This window comes from Podarcis gaigeae, assembly GCF_964106915.1.
Source record: "Podarcis gaigeae genome assembly, chromosome: 10".
Taxonomy (NCBI): Eukaryota; Metazoa; Chordata; class Lepidosauria; order Squamata; family Lacertidae; genus Podarcis; species Podarcis gaigeae.
In genome coordinates, this window is record NC_139686.1 from 45,327,519 (window position 1) to 45,344,215 (window position 16,697).

At 40.1% G+C, this 16,697-nt stretch overlaps 1 protein-coding gene across 18 annotated transcripts in view; it reads left to right on the forward strand.

The window, feature by feature from the left end:
* GRIP1 (glutamate receptor interacting protein 1) overlaps nt 1–16,697 on the forward strand; it is a 333,686-nt gene that overhangs the window by 200,571 nt on the left and 116,418 nt on the right. The gene's annotated exons all lie outside the window — the stretch shown is intronic.

A 16,697-nucleotide genomic window follows, 5' to 3' on the forward strand; every position in this document is an offset into this window, starting at 1 on the left:
CTCTAGATAATATAGTTCATATATGAGCAAGGACAAGAACTTACCATGTTTAGCTGCTTCATATATACCAGGTTCTTCTTTCTGTATGGAAAAAAACTTCCATATAGTAAATAATATGCAACTCAACGTGTGATGATTGCTTGCGTGTGTGTTTGCTGCTGAGATTAGCCAGGGATTCCAAATGTATGTATGCAAAGGAAAACAAGGCAATCCTAGGGTTTGGGCCTGAAAGCATTTATTACGAAGTGTCAAATGTGAGAGGAGATAAACCAAGCTGAGAAAAGATGATATGTATATGCTTCAAAGCTACCACTTAACGTTCCAAGCTCCAAAATGTTACGGCTATTGTCAGTAATCATCTCTTGACAGGTTTCAGTTGTTGATGACACGCTGACATAACGAACTATGTATAAATTGGTACTATGCAGATCCAATTTGCATCGTAGGCAAGTGAATAGAGGGGGAAATGAAATTGTCATGATAATGTTATTTATTACTTCTAAATGACAAAATGCTGAGTTCTGAAGTTGTATATTTACCCATATCAGGGGTCACCATCCTTTTCTGGGCCAATGAGCACATTTGGAATTTTTGAGAAAGTGCCTTCCATGTTAGTCAGAAAGTGGTGGCTGTGGGGGTGTGACAAAACACAAAACTGCAGCTGTGGGGGCCTGGCATAACACAAATTGCATATCCCATGTAAAAGAGAAAGGGCGTGCCTCCTACCCTGAGTATAAATAAAAGCACCCACCTCTGTACTTGCTCACAGAGAAAAGCTCTCTGCACCTCTCCTCTGTTCAGACATGAATAAAAGGGAATGTCCATTCCTATCTAGAGCAATGGTTCATGGTGGTGGTATTCGTTTTTAATGCCAATCTTTAATTTATCTGAAAGGGTGTCATATTTGAAGATGGCTTTTCTGCTGTTTAATGAGAACATGGTTGCACACACACACAAAACAAAAGCATTTTAGAATGGTAACATGCGAGCCACTTTGGGGCTTATAGAATCCATGTCTCTACAATTCTGTGCTGAAAAGTCTACTGTGTTAGAATGATACTGTTATTACACCTGCATTTTCTCCTCATTGCTTATGATTGCCAGCAGTCTGAGTTAATATAAAAGTGTTCCTTTTCAAATAACCTGTGGTTTTTGAGGAACTTTTGGAAGTGCAGATGTGCATGGAGATGCATTCTCTGGTGGAGTTGCACCTTGATCTTAAAACACGTTTACTACATGAAACTAAGGCCTGTTGATTTGAATACATCTGTGTTGATTTCAGTATAGCACTTACTTCTTCAGCACATATTGACCGATTGACTTAAATTCTTGGTGCTGATTGCCCAGTTCTAGTTATCACATTTATTACTATGGAAATTTCAGCATATGACAATCAATGCCATTTTACCTTTGGGCCCAATGTTGGCTTTGCTTACCTCACTGTCCTCTTCAGGAAGTGTCTAGGGAGATATTTTGCTTTTCGTCAAATCATACGTTTAGAATAGTCTTCTAACCTGCTGGAGGAATGAGCCACCTATTATAATGATCTAGTGGTCTTTATTATTTTCTGACCCAGCATTATTTCTCATTCACACAGCCCACATTGTGGCATCCAAAAATGTTAAGATATTTTCCCGCCTCTTGTGTGTTCATACTTGGCCTTTATGCCTGGCTGGTATTACTGGTGTAGCCAAGACCTTTAACTGTCTTTCTGAATTAATCATTTTATTAGCGCTGAACTTTAGTATTGTGCATATGCTCCTGAGAGTAGTCCCTACCAGGTGGCCCATGTAATTTCTATAAATATTGCTCATCTACTTAACATTCTACATGGGCAGAATTGTCATATGCACTGAACACTGAGCAACTCTAATGCTCTCCATATTAATATGATACTGCTTGTGGATGAGTGGCCCTAAAGAAAGAACAATAAATTGTTACGGAATAATATTAATATATTCCATATACCTTTTGAAACAGCCTCATCAATATTTTTTTTAATTTAATACTGTAAAAGATACAGAAAAATTCTAGTAGTCTATAGCAACAAGAATATTCATGATGATTTGGTATCTTGGAGGCAAACTTATTTTATTGTGCAATGAGCTCTTATAGGCAACAGCCTACTTCATCAAATGTATGAAGTGGAAAATCGAGAAAGTGGTGTTTTTTTTTAATAGGATGAGATGGTAATCTGAACAAATCTGAACATTTAAATGTCAATTCTCATCTTACATTGTACAGAAAACCTTTTCACAGAATTAAAGTTAAATAAAGTGTGACAGTTGATCAAGATTAATCACTAGCTATAACCAGAAAACAGCTTTGTCTTCTAATACAATAAAATTTAACTCCGAGAGAAACATAGATGTTCCCCTTTTAAAACAAAGTGAAATGAAACATCAGATCATTTCATATATAGTTGAAAGTCTGAAGCATGGCATACAGATAAGTGATTTGTATTTCGTTTGAAGGTTGCAGTGACCTTTTCAAACTCCTAAAAGGAACTATTGTTTCGTTCTTTTGTATTTCTGCTGGTGTGCATTCTGTTGAACCTTCTTTCAGACTCCACAAAAGAGCTAGTAATGTAACAGGTTTAACAGGGTTGTATACAGCTTCAGACACAGGTTTCTCGTGAGAGTCCTAGTCTAGTGAAAAAGAGGATGGGGAGAGTCTGGGCTGCACTTAAAGGACAGTAAACACAGTGCCTGGAAGCAACTCAAGTGAAACAGAGATTTCAGCTTTTATTTATTGGATATATAAGGCTAAGGTACTCACTTTGAGGATTTTTCCTGTGTGTCTCATAATCTTGTGATACTTTAAGACCGTCTTCCAAAATGTGGTGCCACTAGATGTTGCTGAACATTAACTCTCATTAGTCCCAGCCAGTATGGCTAACGGACAAGGATGATGAGACTTGTAGTTCAACACCTGGAGGGCACCATGTTGGAATATGTTTATTTGAAGCATAAACTCTCAAGCAGCTCAGATTTTCATTTGCTAATATTCTAGCTTTCCTTATTTCGGAGACAAGTAAATACTTACAAATGGTTTTTAATATTGCGGAATTTGCCTATGGCCATGGGATAAGGCAAGGTCACACACAAGTACACACATAAGTATAAACTGATGTTTAATAATTTGCAATAATGGAAGGCAGACTTCCTTGGTGCCACTAAGTCCCAACATTTCCCCAGCACTATAGAAGCTGCTATACCGTCTGATCTAGGGATGGGGAACCTGAGTGTCATTCCCATCATCCCTGACCACTGACCTTGCTTACTGGGACTGATGGGAGTTGGAGTCCTCCAGATGTAATTGGACTTTTGGTTCACTGTCCGTGGTCTACTCCAAGGTCTTGGACAGAGGATTTCTCCTACCTGTTATCAACACTGCTTTCAACTACAGGAGATCTTCTGCATGGTTTATTTGTTAGGTTGTTGTGTTTTGGTTTTTTGGTTTTGCATAGTGTGGTCCTATACCTTTTTGCTGCTCGTCCCTTTAGAGCTAGAGTTGCATATCTCAAACACAAATGAGTAAAGGAGGGTGAAGATTCAAACACACAGTGTTCCAAAGATGTATTCAGTTCATGTGGCCATATAATACAAAGGGATATCTTGTTATAAAGTTGACAACGAGCTGATGGGTTCCAACTGATATGTATTGTATACCTTTCCCCCCTCTTTTTCGTTGTAAGTCGCTTGGAGACCTTTGGGTGATGAGCGTCCAATAAATGAAATGAAAATGAAAAACTGAGCTCAACACAGTCAAAGAGCTACATGTTGATCTGTGCTATGAAGTGATTGAAAAGGCAAGTAGCTTAGATACATCAACTAGGCTTGAATTATTCATCATCCTCTGAATGTCAAATCAGGAATTAGGTGGGCTGCATTTACAGTAAACAAGCATCAACACCACAATGATGTGCTGACCATGCACTTCTGTGAGTATTACCTAGCTTACATAGAGCTATCCAGAATACTGTAGATCTTTAACACTATAGAGGAGTGATTTAGTCTAAATCATGACTGCAAGGATAATTGTGAGCCCAGGCATGGAACAGGCAAAAAATAAAGAAGAAAAAAGACACAGGACATCAATATTGGGTTAAAATAGGCCACTCTTTTCCATTACAGATTGAACAAAGTAGGCTTGGGCAAAGGCGTTAGGTATGTATGCAGAATCAACTAGTCCACCTGCAGGGTTGACTCTAGATTAAGGGTCACTCTGTGACATATATGAAATCAGGACAATCCTATCAGGATTGCCATTTGGTGGCTCATCAGCTCCTATGTAGACTTCCAGACAGAGACACCACCTCCTGGACCCCTTTTGTGGGGTACCCAATTGACTAAGGATCCAGCCCAGCGCCTTAACCACCAAGAAGTTGTTAACAATTGCTATGAGGCAGGCAAGAACCCCCCAGGCACAGCCTGAATTAATAAGAAATAATCAGACCTGACTGAAGACCTGAGCAGCCAAACCACTACCACAGTGTGTACACCCTGACCATCAAATGCAAATAAGGTAAAGGTAAAGGTACCCCTGCCCGTACGGGCCAGTCTTGACAGACTCTGGGGTTGTGCGCCCATCTCACTTAAGAGGCCAGGGGCCAGCGCTGTCTGGAGACACTTCCGGGTCACATGGCCAGCGTGACATCGCTGCTCTGGCGAGCCAGAGCTGCACACGGAAACGCCGTTTACCTTCCCGCTATAAAGCGGTCCCTATTTATCTACTTGCACCCGGGGGTGCTTTCGAACTGCTAGGTTGGCAGGCACTGGGACTGAGCAACGGGAGCGCACCCCGCCGCGGGGATTCGAATCGCCGACCTTTCGATCGGCAAGCCCTAGGCGCCGAGGCTTTTACCCACAGCGCCACCCGCGTCCCTCAAATGCAAATAGCAGGTGGTTAATTCTTTGTTGTCAAAGCAAGAATTTCCAGTAGATCCTATGGGGCTCCAAATACACACGTGCACACATGTTATAGCATCTAGGCAGCTGTTCCCAGGTTGGTGCCCTTTGGTGCAGCTGCAGCAACATGTGAAGCCGCACCCCTCCCCTGATGTGCAGCCAGAGATTTCTCCAGCCTCTGCTTCTGCCTCTGATTCTGGACTGCCCCCTGACACAGACTTCCTGCTCACTAAATCCTGTTACCTCTTCAGCTTCTAACACCTCTTCCTCCCATCTGCTTCCTCTTCACCCTATGACGACTCATCGTCATCCCACCACCAATCCTTTGGCTCTGAGCCTTCTTCCTTTGTGGGTTCTTCAGCTGGTGCCTCCCACCACTCGTCTGCATCCAGCCAGTCCATGACAAGTACACAGTACCATTCTCCATGACAATTATAATGTAAATGTAGGGCAGGAGGAATTCTATAGAAAGACTTTGTGACTGTATACTATAGAAACCTCCTCATAATGACAGAAATATATAAAAACCAATTATAGAGAGAAACTATCAAGGAGATGTGCAAACAAACGTAACAATGAAATATAAGCAGTATAGTGAATTCCAGCATTCACCTTTCATGGTGTAGTATGGAAAATTCAATGTAAATGACACAACTAAAATGGTTAGAAGTCCATTAATGTTAATATTGGTTCAGACACAGCATATGCATTGTACTCTAATGAACAATTCTTGCATGTGTAAGACTAGCTAATAATACATTAAACCAAGCTTTTTCAATATATTTTCTTATATGATTTAAAAGGAAACCCAATATTGTAGTTAGCATTTGCCCAAGGCCTTAAGAACTTGCATTCTGAGACACACAGCAAAATATTACCTTCATTTCTGTTTAAATTAAAACTATAAAACAAGTAACTGTGAACCTTTAAAATATTTTTCATAAAGAAATGATCTAAGAATTTTGCACATAGCAATCTGCACGGTGGAGCTGCTACAGGGAATGTTGCAGATTACTTTCAGATGCAGCCTTAATAATGATTTAAATAATTCACAGTGTCATGAAGAAGCTAAATGCTTTGTGATGAGAAAGAGTTTTATGGGTTTTATAAGACAGAATGTAATCATGTTGTGTACACTTAAGTTCTCATATACAGAATTGATAAAAGTTCTCTTTGTGTTTTGAATTTTGAGTTTCTTAGCATTCTCATATCCATGTGTTTGTATTTGTACACATCTTTGCTCTTCCAGAATAAATAATTCTCAAGAAAAGAACAATTTTACATCTCAGTTGCTCATCTCAAGGCCTTGTAAATCCCTTGAAGACATAAATTAATTAAAAGGAGTGAGACCCTTTAATGAAAATAAACTTGTCATATTTCCATATGCATTAGCATTAATCGTCTAACCAAAAATGACTGGATAATATGTAAATTCTGTCCTTACAGATATTAGCAAAGGAGTGAACTGATAAATTACATTGGATACCATATTAGATGTTTACAAAGCTTGGGTTTTAATATCTTCTTTAAATATAATTTTTGACTGCTCTACAGCTTTTAGAATTCCTCCTGCCCCTCCACTGTTTCAGAATCCTAAGGCCTGAGAGCTCCAGCCATTAACTAGGTATCATGAACTTTCTGACCACTAAGATGAAGTTATGATTTATAGGATGATGAGCACTTGTGCTCTGTGGAAACCTGATCAGCTTGACTGGAGAGGAAAACAGAATATTGAAGAGTGCCCCCTTACTCCTGTGTAGAATCAGAATATTGGAGGTCTTTATTCCCCTGATTCATTAGAATTAAGGTTGACAACTCTGAGACTGACCCTTTTTGTGTTATGTTGATTTAAATGAGAGTTATTCCTCAAATGGAGGTTCTGTAATTTATCCCTAAATGAAGTAGAAGTGGAGAAAATTAATATGCATCAGTTGGATCTTCCAGTTAACAAGTAGTATGGGGGGGGGGGAATGCTTGTAGACTTGTATAATGCAAAAGATTGTCTGTAATCAATTTTTAAGAAAAACGAAGAGGAAGTAAGGAAATATTCATCATTAGACCAATGAATGTTAAAATTCCTGGTAGTGAGTTTCCTAGTTTCTAGAACACTTCTTACAAACCTCAGCTGGCTCGAAGAGAGTTCTGTGTGGCAGAGTAACTGAGTGGCAACTGGGAATCCCTGTCATGTACCTTGCATTTCACTAATAACATATAAATAAAAGGTTTGTGAAAACAACTTATTGGAGACATTGCAAATGTCTGTTTAAGGATTCATTAACCTTTGTTTCACGTTGCATGTGGCTTCATAGATGGCAGGTGCAAGCTGAAGCTCCCAAAGGCTTGAATTTAAGGGAGTGTGGGTGGCTGTTGGTGTTGTATGTGAAGATTCAGCTGTAATAGAGCAAGCTACAATATAAATTATGTCCTTGCCAAATGAAGGATACCCATGGGCATTCTGAAATAGGCATTTGCATATTGAAAAATGAAGGTGGTTGTTGTAATATTTTAAAGAGACTTCGATTGCACTTTACTGAAACAGGCCAAATTTACATTCCATTCCTGAACATAGATACATTAATCCAGTGTCTGCTTGTAGAAGCAAGAGAACAAAGAGAACTAAAACGTTTCCCCTCAGAAGTGGCCATGTTGCAGATGCTGAAATCCAGAAATGGCTGTAAGAGCCAAGAATCTTCTCCTTCCCCACCTATGAATTGGTTCTTTATCTCTTTATAGACTTATTGAGGAAGCTCTTGAATAATAAAAGACCAATGCTTCAATTCATGTACATACTTTAGTCCCCATGTTCTACTGTTGCATGATCTAGGATTTAGCTGTGGTCTAAAGCACAGAGCCTAGGGCTTGCCAGTCAGAAGGTGGGCGGTTTGAAGCCCCGCACCAGGGTGAGCTCCCATTGTTCGGTCCCAACTCCTGCCAGCCTAGCAGTTCAAAAGCACATCAAAGTGCAAGTAGATAAATAGATAGATAAATAGATACTGGCAGGAAGGTAAACGGCGTTTCCGTGCGCTGCTCTGGTTCGCCAGAAGTGGCTTAGTCATGCTGGCCACATGACCCGGAAGCTGTACGCCGGCTCCCTCGGCCAATAAAGCGAGATGAGCACGCAACCCCAGAGTCATCCGCGACTGGACCTAACAGTCAGGGGTCCCTTTACCTTTACCTTTAAGCGTTGAATTGTATGTGTTTCATACTTTAGATATGACACTGGAAAAATGAGAGAATAAATATTGCATGATGAGAATCTGTTGGTGAAAAAGGCTGTTTGCCATGATTTACTTTCTTGCATGCTTTCCTCCATGGAGTCATTTTAGACAAATTGAGGCAGAAAATCATTTTGGATGGTGCGCAGTCCTAGGCATGTATACTCAGAAGCAAATCCTATTTGAGTTCTTTATCCCTAGAAAGTGTGTTAACAACTGCAGTTGAATGAATGCTAGCAAAAAATGGCATAAACTGGAATTATTAATTTGGACAAAATATGTTCTTTGGTTGGGAGCATATCACCTTTCTGCCCCATCCCAATCATCAACGGGTCAGCAATTCTTGAAACAGTGATAGTGGAAGAAGTCAATAAGAAACATAAAGGTTAGTAACAAACAATCCATCCCCCCCCCCCCCGTCTTCATTATCATTTGGATTTCACAGTAGAGAAATCAGAGGATAGATAATACAAACAAGCCATTATAGTAGTCAAAATTATTTTATTTATGTGATTTGAATCCACTTTAATTTTCTTCATTCTCTTCATATGGGAATAGATAATGCCTTCTGTGGGCTTAAATTGTGGTTACAACCACATATGTCTGCAGGCTGCATGGCCAAAGTGGGAAGTCGTTGGAAACTCTGTAGAGGCACATTTTAAGATAGAATGCCTATTTTTCTGTAATTTTCCTGCACGGTGGAGATAGAAGAGCTACATCAGGCCACATTTTGTGTCAGCTAAATTATTTTCAGCAAATCAGAGCCACTGAAAAGATCAGCTGTGCTACAAATGTTCCCATTTTTCAGTGAAATAAGTCATAAAAAGCCAAAGCACCTCACCTTTTCTTATAACCACACAGCTATATAACAGTTATTATCTGACAATTTATCTCACTTATTAATCTCCTTTATAATTATAATCTCTCTCTCTCTCTCTCTCTCACACACACACACACACACTCACACACCCCACCCTAGATGTTCAGGGCAGGTTTTTTTTTTTCATTTTTGTGGATATTAATTAGCAGATAATGGAGGCTTTTATATTTGAATGAAGAAAATGATGCTATTCTTTTGCTCCTTTCTGGATTGCCTCAATTTCTGAAACAGAAATATGGGTTGCAAACCTGCCTCTGTTAGAACAACTCCGATGTCTGCAGTTGGTGACATTAGCAGTCCTGCACTTAGCTTGCCTTCATTGCTTGTATTTCGGGTTATTATCTATAACTGTCAGCGTGCAGAGACAAATTATTCTACCAGAGCAGGAAAGGGTTTTTGCCAGTAGGAGATTTCCTCTGTCATTTCATAAAAATAGTTGGGGGGGGGGGTCTTGTATATTGCCAACACATCCCAAAACCTTCCTTGAGATCTGAGGGTTCTTAAATAGTGTGTGTGCATGATTTATAAACCAGCTTAAGCTGAAGGGAGGGACTGTGTCCTACAACATTTCCTTCAATAAACCTAATCAAAGTTGCTGCTGCTAACCATTGTGAGGCAGGGACAGGTATAATATTCAGGAATAAACTGAAGCAAGGAACCGAGGAAGCCTCTCTTGGACTGAGGGTTGAATATCCTTGTTCCATTCCCGCCAGATGCAACTCCCAGATCCCTCCACCATTGTTTCATACTGCTGTTGCTAGATTAAGCCCTAGCAAGGAGAATTCACCCGTCTGTCCCCCATTATGCATGTGTGTACAGTGGTACCTCAGGTTAAGTACTTAATTCATTCCGGAGGTCCGTACTTAACCTGAAACTGTTCTTAACCTGAAGCACCACTTTAGCTAATGGGGCCTCCTGCTGCTGCCGCACTGTTCTCATCCTGAAGCAAAGTTCTTAACCTGAAGCAATATTTCTGGGTTAGCGGAGTCTGTAACCTGAAGCGTATGTAACCCGAGGTACCACTGTACGTAGTTTGTAACACAAACTCTTTAGATTTCATCTTAAAGTGTCTTTCTATTAAAACGGTGACTCCTGTGGAAGAGAAAAGCGTGAAAATGTCTTCATAGCAATACTTGCTTGCAGTTTGTTCTTCTTTATTGCAGTACGGTGTGCTTTTCCCCCAATTACTGTACTCACAGAAGTGTTTGATTGCACTGACAAGGAAAAGCAGGATATGCATTTGTGCTTAGCAAGTAGACTGACAATGCTGACTGCTGTCAATAAGTTTTCAGGGGTATAAATGCCCTTTTTTTTTTTTACAGACCCAAGTCATAGTGCTTAGCATAGCAACAAATGTTGCTAGAACACATTTGCACAAAGCACATGGAGGGTGAGTAAATGGGCCTTGGGTGGGGCAGGTGGGGGCAGCATGAAGGAGAGAGAATTTGAATTCTGCCCTCACCTGCATGTGTTGAATAGGCTTTGAACAGACCGTGTGTGTGCGCGCACATCCGCACTCATAAAAACTCTGCATATGGGGACCATGTAAAAAGGAGGGTCCCTAGCTGCATTGACAAGACTACATCCGCAGGGTGGCTTTACACAGTACAGTGGTACCTCGGGTTAAGAACTTAATTCGTTCTGGAGGTCCGTTCTTAACCTGAAACTGTTCTTAACCTGAAGCACCACTTTAGCTAAAGGGGCCTTCTCCTGCTGCTGTGGCACCAGAGCACAATTTCTGTTCTCATCCTGAAGCAAAGTTCTTAACCCAAGGTACTATTTCTGGGTTAGCAGAGTCTGTAACCTGAAGCGTATGTAACCCGAGGTACCACTGTATACTGAATATGCTTTTGGTTAGGCATTACTTTGGGACTTTCTACCTATCTCTCTGCTGATTCTGCCATGTTCTGTCTTGTTCATTGATTCTGTCTCCTGGTTTGTTCTTCAGTCGTGTCTTCAAGTTGCCATTTGATCCCAGCTTGCCTTTGGGTCATGACTTTAGGCTTGCTCGTGTTTTCATTTGGTTTTGACTTAGTTGTTGATCCTGACCTCTGGTTCGTCCCATGGATTCTGGTTCCCAGCTCCTGACTCAGCTGAGATATATACCCAGCCCTGACACTCTTCAATTATGTCTGATCATAATCTTCAATTCCTATAGTATATATACATCACCCTTTCTCAGCCTTGGGTCCCCGGATGTTGTTGGACTACAACTCCCATCATTCCTAGCCAGGATGGCCAGTAGTCAGGGGTGATGGGAGTTGTAGTTCAGGGACATCTTGGGGGGGACTGCCATTTGCTCATTCCGCAGAGTATGAGAGGGGCTTCTTCCTTGGTCTAGGACCAGCTGATACCTTCCTCTTCTTGCTCTGCACATTCCATTTATATCTCAGGAAAATGAGTGAACATAATTACTGCCACATTGGTGCTGCCAAGTATGGAAAAAGGTCACACAGGAAGGTTTTATTAGTGACTGCTTCACAGTTAAGAAAGTGTATTTTTGTTGCTGGTATACCAAAGCCTGAGGAGCAATTCACGTGGCATTCTTAGTGGATATCCATTATATTAGTGGTATTCAATTTTACCCCTCAGTGTGTGAAATGGAAATCGTTTTATTAGTCACAGTTCACCACAGTACATTTTTTATGATAAATGGAGTGAAATAAAGATCTGTATCTATCTTACAGAGCTCAAGTAAATACATATTAAAGCCATAACATGTATCAATTAAAACTGTAATGTGCAGCAGTATCATTTAGAAGCTATATGCAAGTTTTTGTTAGCTGATTTACTACCTCTAATGTTTCGAATATGTTAAATACATTAAAATACAATATTTTGCTTTTGTTAGCATTAAAATGCTGCCAAGTGCTCTGAATCTATTGAGTCAGCTGGGCTATAAATTCAAATCCACAGCTTGAATTCACAGGTGTATTGCACCAACAGAAAAGCATTTTTACTCGAGCAAAGCAGCCTCCCTGTATTCTTATTATTTCTTCCCCTCTCTGCAGCCACCAATGTCATTATAGAGGGTTCCTCAACCCTCATGAGTGGTAGCTGAGGAGCTAAGAAAGTCTCATTGCGTGAGCAGAATTCCATTCACTCTTCTCAGGATCCAAATCTGAATTAAAAGCAGCATGGTTAAAGCCTAGTGTGGACTAATAATACAGGTGCAATAAGAAAAATGAAAGCAAAAATGATTGCAATGGAACAATATTTTTCTTTGCAGCTTCCTAGACCACAAAGGGCAGTTTGCCTCACAATCAATGGAAGTATTTTATTTTATTTTTTGCTTCAGTGGATAGTCAGATGGCCAGGGCTGGAGAAACACTATTGCTTCATACAACTGATAAACCTTTGTTTATACTATCTTTTTTTATTCATACCTTGCAGTTTACCCCTGAAGTAATTTGTGGTCTCAGTGTGATATTTGTTACATATGGGCTATATTAATTTAGTACCTTCCTATTAAAAACACCTTCTCATGCAAAAGGTCATTGACTTCTGAGACACGTTGCTGTAGCAACAAACCTCCTGGGCTATACTGTCTGCACTTTGTTCCTTATTGAATGCAGGTCAATGGCAGCTTCCTAAGCTTATTTGGTCAATAGGAAACTTTACAAGACAGACATTTCAAAGACCCTGAACCTAGATTGCAGTTTTTTGTGTGTGTGAATGGTCAACAAACTAGTTGCAAGGAGTCCAAATCAAAGCCTATATTCTTACACTTGCTCTTTTCAATAAACAGTTTGTGCATGCACAGTCTCTTTCACACACAGAGACATTCCCAAAGGGCACTCTAATTATATTTCCTAGGGTCTCAGAAACAGCAGCGAGAACAAGATTAGAGAGTGTATGAAGTGAATCAGTTCTTCAGTAAGTGATCAAATGATGCAAAAAAACAGATGGTATATGCAGCTACCACAAGTTTTGCCTTGTAGCTGTAGCATTTGGAAGCAGCCCATTCTGTTTTGAATCTGCTCTTTGACGTTCTGATTCAATTTTTATTTGTGTCTGAATCTGCTTTTTTAAATTCAACACACTCTTTCACCCCATTGACTAGAATAAGGGATCTGAAAATAGTTGTATTTTCCCCTCTTGTCACATAAGTGCATGAAATTTGCAGGCAAAGAATCCTGAGTGCATTCAGGTAGCAGAATTTCAGGATGGATCATTCATGGAAGATTTAAAATGTTGGTTTTTTTTGGTAAGTTTCTAATTTCTTGGCAGAGTGGATTGCATATCACAGACATGACCAACCCTTATGAATGGATAAAGTTTTCCAAATAGCAGAAAAATGGGCAGAACAGTTCTCCCTCAAAGAGAAAGTTTAGTATTTTGGAGTAGAGAAATAGAAATTGTTGTTGTTTGTGGGGGGTGAAAATCAGTGTGAGAATTCATGCAGAAGAAAAGAGAGAATATGTTTTTCAATTGTTTGTCAGGAAAACAAGTGGACCACCCCAGTAGTTTAAATCCACTTCTTGCACCCTGCTTTCACAGCAGTGTCGCTGTGATTGGAGCTATTTTGAAAAAAATAATTCCCTAAGATAAAGACGTAAACCTGCCTGTCAAAATTAAAGTTCTCCACCTCCTCTTCTGTCAAGCTCTGGAAATTCATGAGTCAGCCTATGTTTTTTTACCTCAGAAAAGAAAAAGTGTCAGGAGGAGGGATGGGAAGATCATGCATTTAACTTCTGGAAAAATGAGGCCACAGAGCAACCCAGTAGCATGGGGGGGGGGGTCCCTGGTTCCCTCAAGATGCCTTGCTAATGGCCTCATCTGACTGATGAACATGAGATCATGACCTAAACCTTGTTATTTGGAGTAGATACAGAGCTGGTGCACATACCTGGTACCTGGGTTCTGGGAGCTTTTCAAATACTGCAGAACTTGGTATTCCCATTTACATGATAAGTTCAATATTAGTTTGGCTGTACAGAAAATCTATTATCCAATTTAACTGTGTGGCATCTACATGGATTCTACACCAGTGATAAGATTCATCTTCAAATTATACAGCTCATTTGCAAGTAAAGATGTCGACAAAATGTGAGCTGCTAGAATTTTAACTGTTTAACACAGTAGAGCAGGAAGCAGTCTTAGCTCTTAAAGAAAACATCATTTGGAAAATCTGCAAATGGTAGATAACAAGTGAGAACTCACAATAAAATGTTGCTGCATATTAACAACCCCTGACAGGATGGGGTTCTGTTCAATACATAAGCCAGCCTAAAACAAGAGCCTTGTTGTGCTGTTCAGGGTTCAGAAAATGGGGGAGGGAGGTTCAGGAATCAGGACAGGTAAAATAAATACATCCTTTTACTTTCCCATCCACCTGAATTTCCACCAGCTTCAGCTAGTGGCCCAACTGTACCCCTGTCTGGACAGGGATAGCCTAACTTCTGTTGTCTATACTGTGCTAACCTCTACGTTAAACTGCAGCAATGGATTATACATGGGGTCTCCTCTGAAGACGGTTTGGAAAATTCAGCTGGTACAGAATTTGGCAACCAAGGTTGCTCACCAGGACAAAAAAGTTTGACCATATTATACTGATCCTGCTCTGGATGCACTGACTGATAATAGGTTTCCATTCCCAATTCAAAGTGCTGGCTTTGACATCATCATCCAATGTTTCCTGCTTGGCAGGGGGTTGGACTCGATGGCCCTTGTGGTCTCTTCCAACTCTATGATTCTATGACTCTAGAACAGGGTAGACTGCTAATATCAATCCATCTGCTTAATTTAGAATCGATGGGATAGTCTCATTGCTAATCTCAGCTGGCAATGCCCTATTTTTGTTACACTTGCAAATAAAAAATTGAGAAAAGAAAAATGGCCCTTGGGGCTAAATTTCATTCTAGGTATCTCAGAATGATTCCCAGTAATAGGAAGGCTCTCTTGGGCATTAAATGCGTGACTTGGGCTATAACCAGCCATTTCCTCTTTTCCTTCTCAGTGTCTTCATACATATTCCCCTGAGACACCGTCATGTCAGAGCTGCTTTTCTGCAGCTTGATCCCATGTTGCTGATGTGCGCTGCATAAGAATGAGGAAAACACACAGGTCTTTCCCAACTTCTCCTTACCTGAAGTATACAGTTATAAGTGTGTCAGATGTAGACAATGCCTTTTTTAAAAAAGCAGTTTTGGCCCTCGTAATACATTTTATGGCATTTCAGCTGAAGGTCTAATTGGTTTAAGTTCCTATCTTATGGGGCATTTTGCCTTCCAAAGTGATAGGTGATCATTCACCAAAGTTTGGTATTGAAGGGAATTATTTATTTGTCCTGAAATATGGCATCTTATGCATGTTTCGTTTTAATATGCATTTAAGAATGTTTTTGGAATAAGCTCAGCCTCTGAAATATGGTTTTGAAATAATTCAAGGGGAATAGAGACTCTCCCCACTTCATCCCATTTTGAAAGACGATCGCAGCCAGGTGTCAGATTCAGCTCTTGTGAAGACAACCTATCACAGGGAACAGGGGAGTTCTTGGACCAGTGAGCTTTACTCATATTGAAGCTTTTACAACTACCACCTGTTTTCTGTCCCAATGTTGGGTTTTATTTTCTTTATGCATTGGTTTTAGGTCTTTTTGCATTTTCCTAAAAGCACTACCAAAACCTCCAGACAAGTCCTATTAACCCTTCTCTGCAGCACAGAGACTGCACTTCCTCTCTATCCCCCAACCCTAAAATTATAATGAGACCAAACCAATTTATAATGAGACTGCAGCTGCAACAAAACATGTCTGTCCCATATCAGTCTCTACAGCCACAGCAGGCACTATAACTCTCCAACGTTTTGACTTCGCCCCTGAACACACACTCTTTCATTGTCTCCCAGGACAGAAGGATGCCAACCAACAGATAAAAGAAAATCAGTATGTGTACATCAAATATTTTTGAAGGCGGGAAAGAGGTGATACACTATAGTCTTTGAGACCAGCTGGACTGTGCACTGAACTCACTGTGTGGTCAGGACCAATTTTGAACTAAAGAAACTGACCCTGGGAAAACAGAGTGCAGCATTCTCAGGTTACCGTTCTTCATTTTACAGCACTGCTTAAATACAGGCCTGTCTTAGATAAAAGCAATAGATTTCCCCTATAAGAATTTGGGGTATTAAACAGGATATGCTTAATCCTACACTTAAGTATTCTGTTTGATTTTTAGTGATACATTCTTAACAGGCCAACCAGCACTTTCTACTGAGTTCTTGAAAGCAGACTATCTGTTATGCATTGCTCTGTTTGCTCATAACCTTATTAAATTTAGACTGCTGGCTCGATGCAGGTCCGAAGCGAAATTCTGTAGAAGATAATAAAAGCAGCTGCTATGTTTAAAATTAACAATGAGCGGTTATTAAAATAGCCAAACAGATATAACATTCGGGAGCTAAATTTACATTCATGGAGTTACATTTCACAAGCTCAGAGTATCATTTGTGAGACTACTGAACTGTACAGTGTTGCTTCATAACTTTGGTGCATTGGCATAAATAAATTGCATATGTGCCTGGAATAAGAAAAGAGGTATAGAAACCTTTTTTAATTTTTGCTGCCAAATGTCCAGCTGCTGAGTACATAAGCTGAATTGTAAAACCTTTTCTATAGTCACAGATTTTGTTAGCTTTACTGCTAAACTCTTTGGGTGAATCCTACGGAGTAGCAGGATTATGGCATTGTCT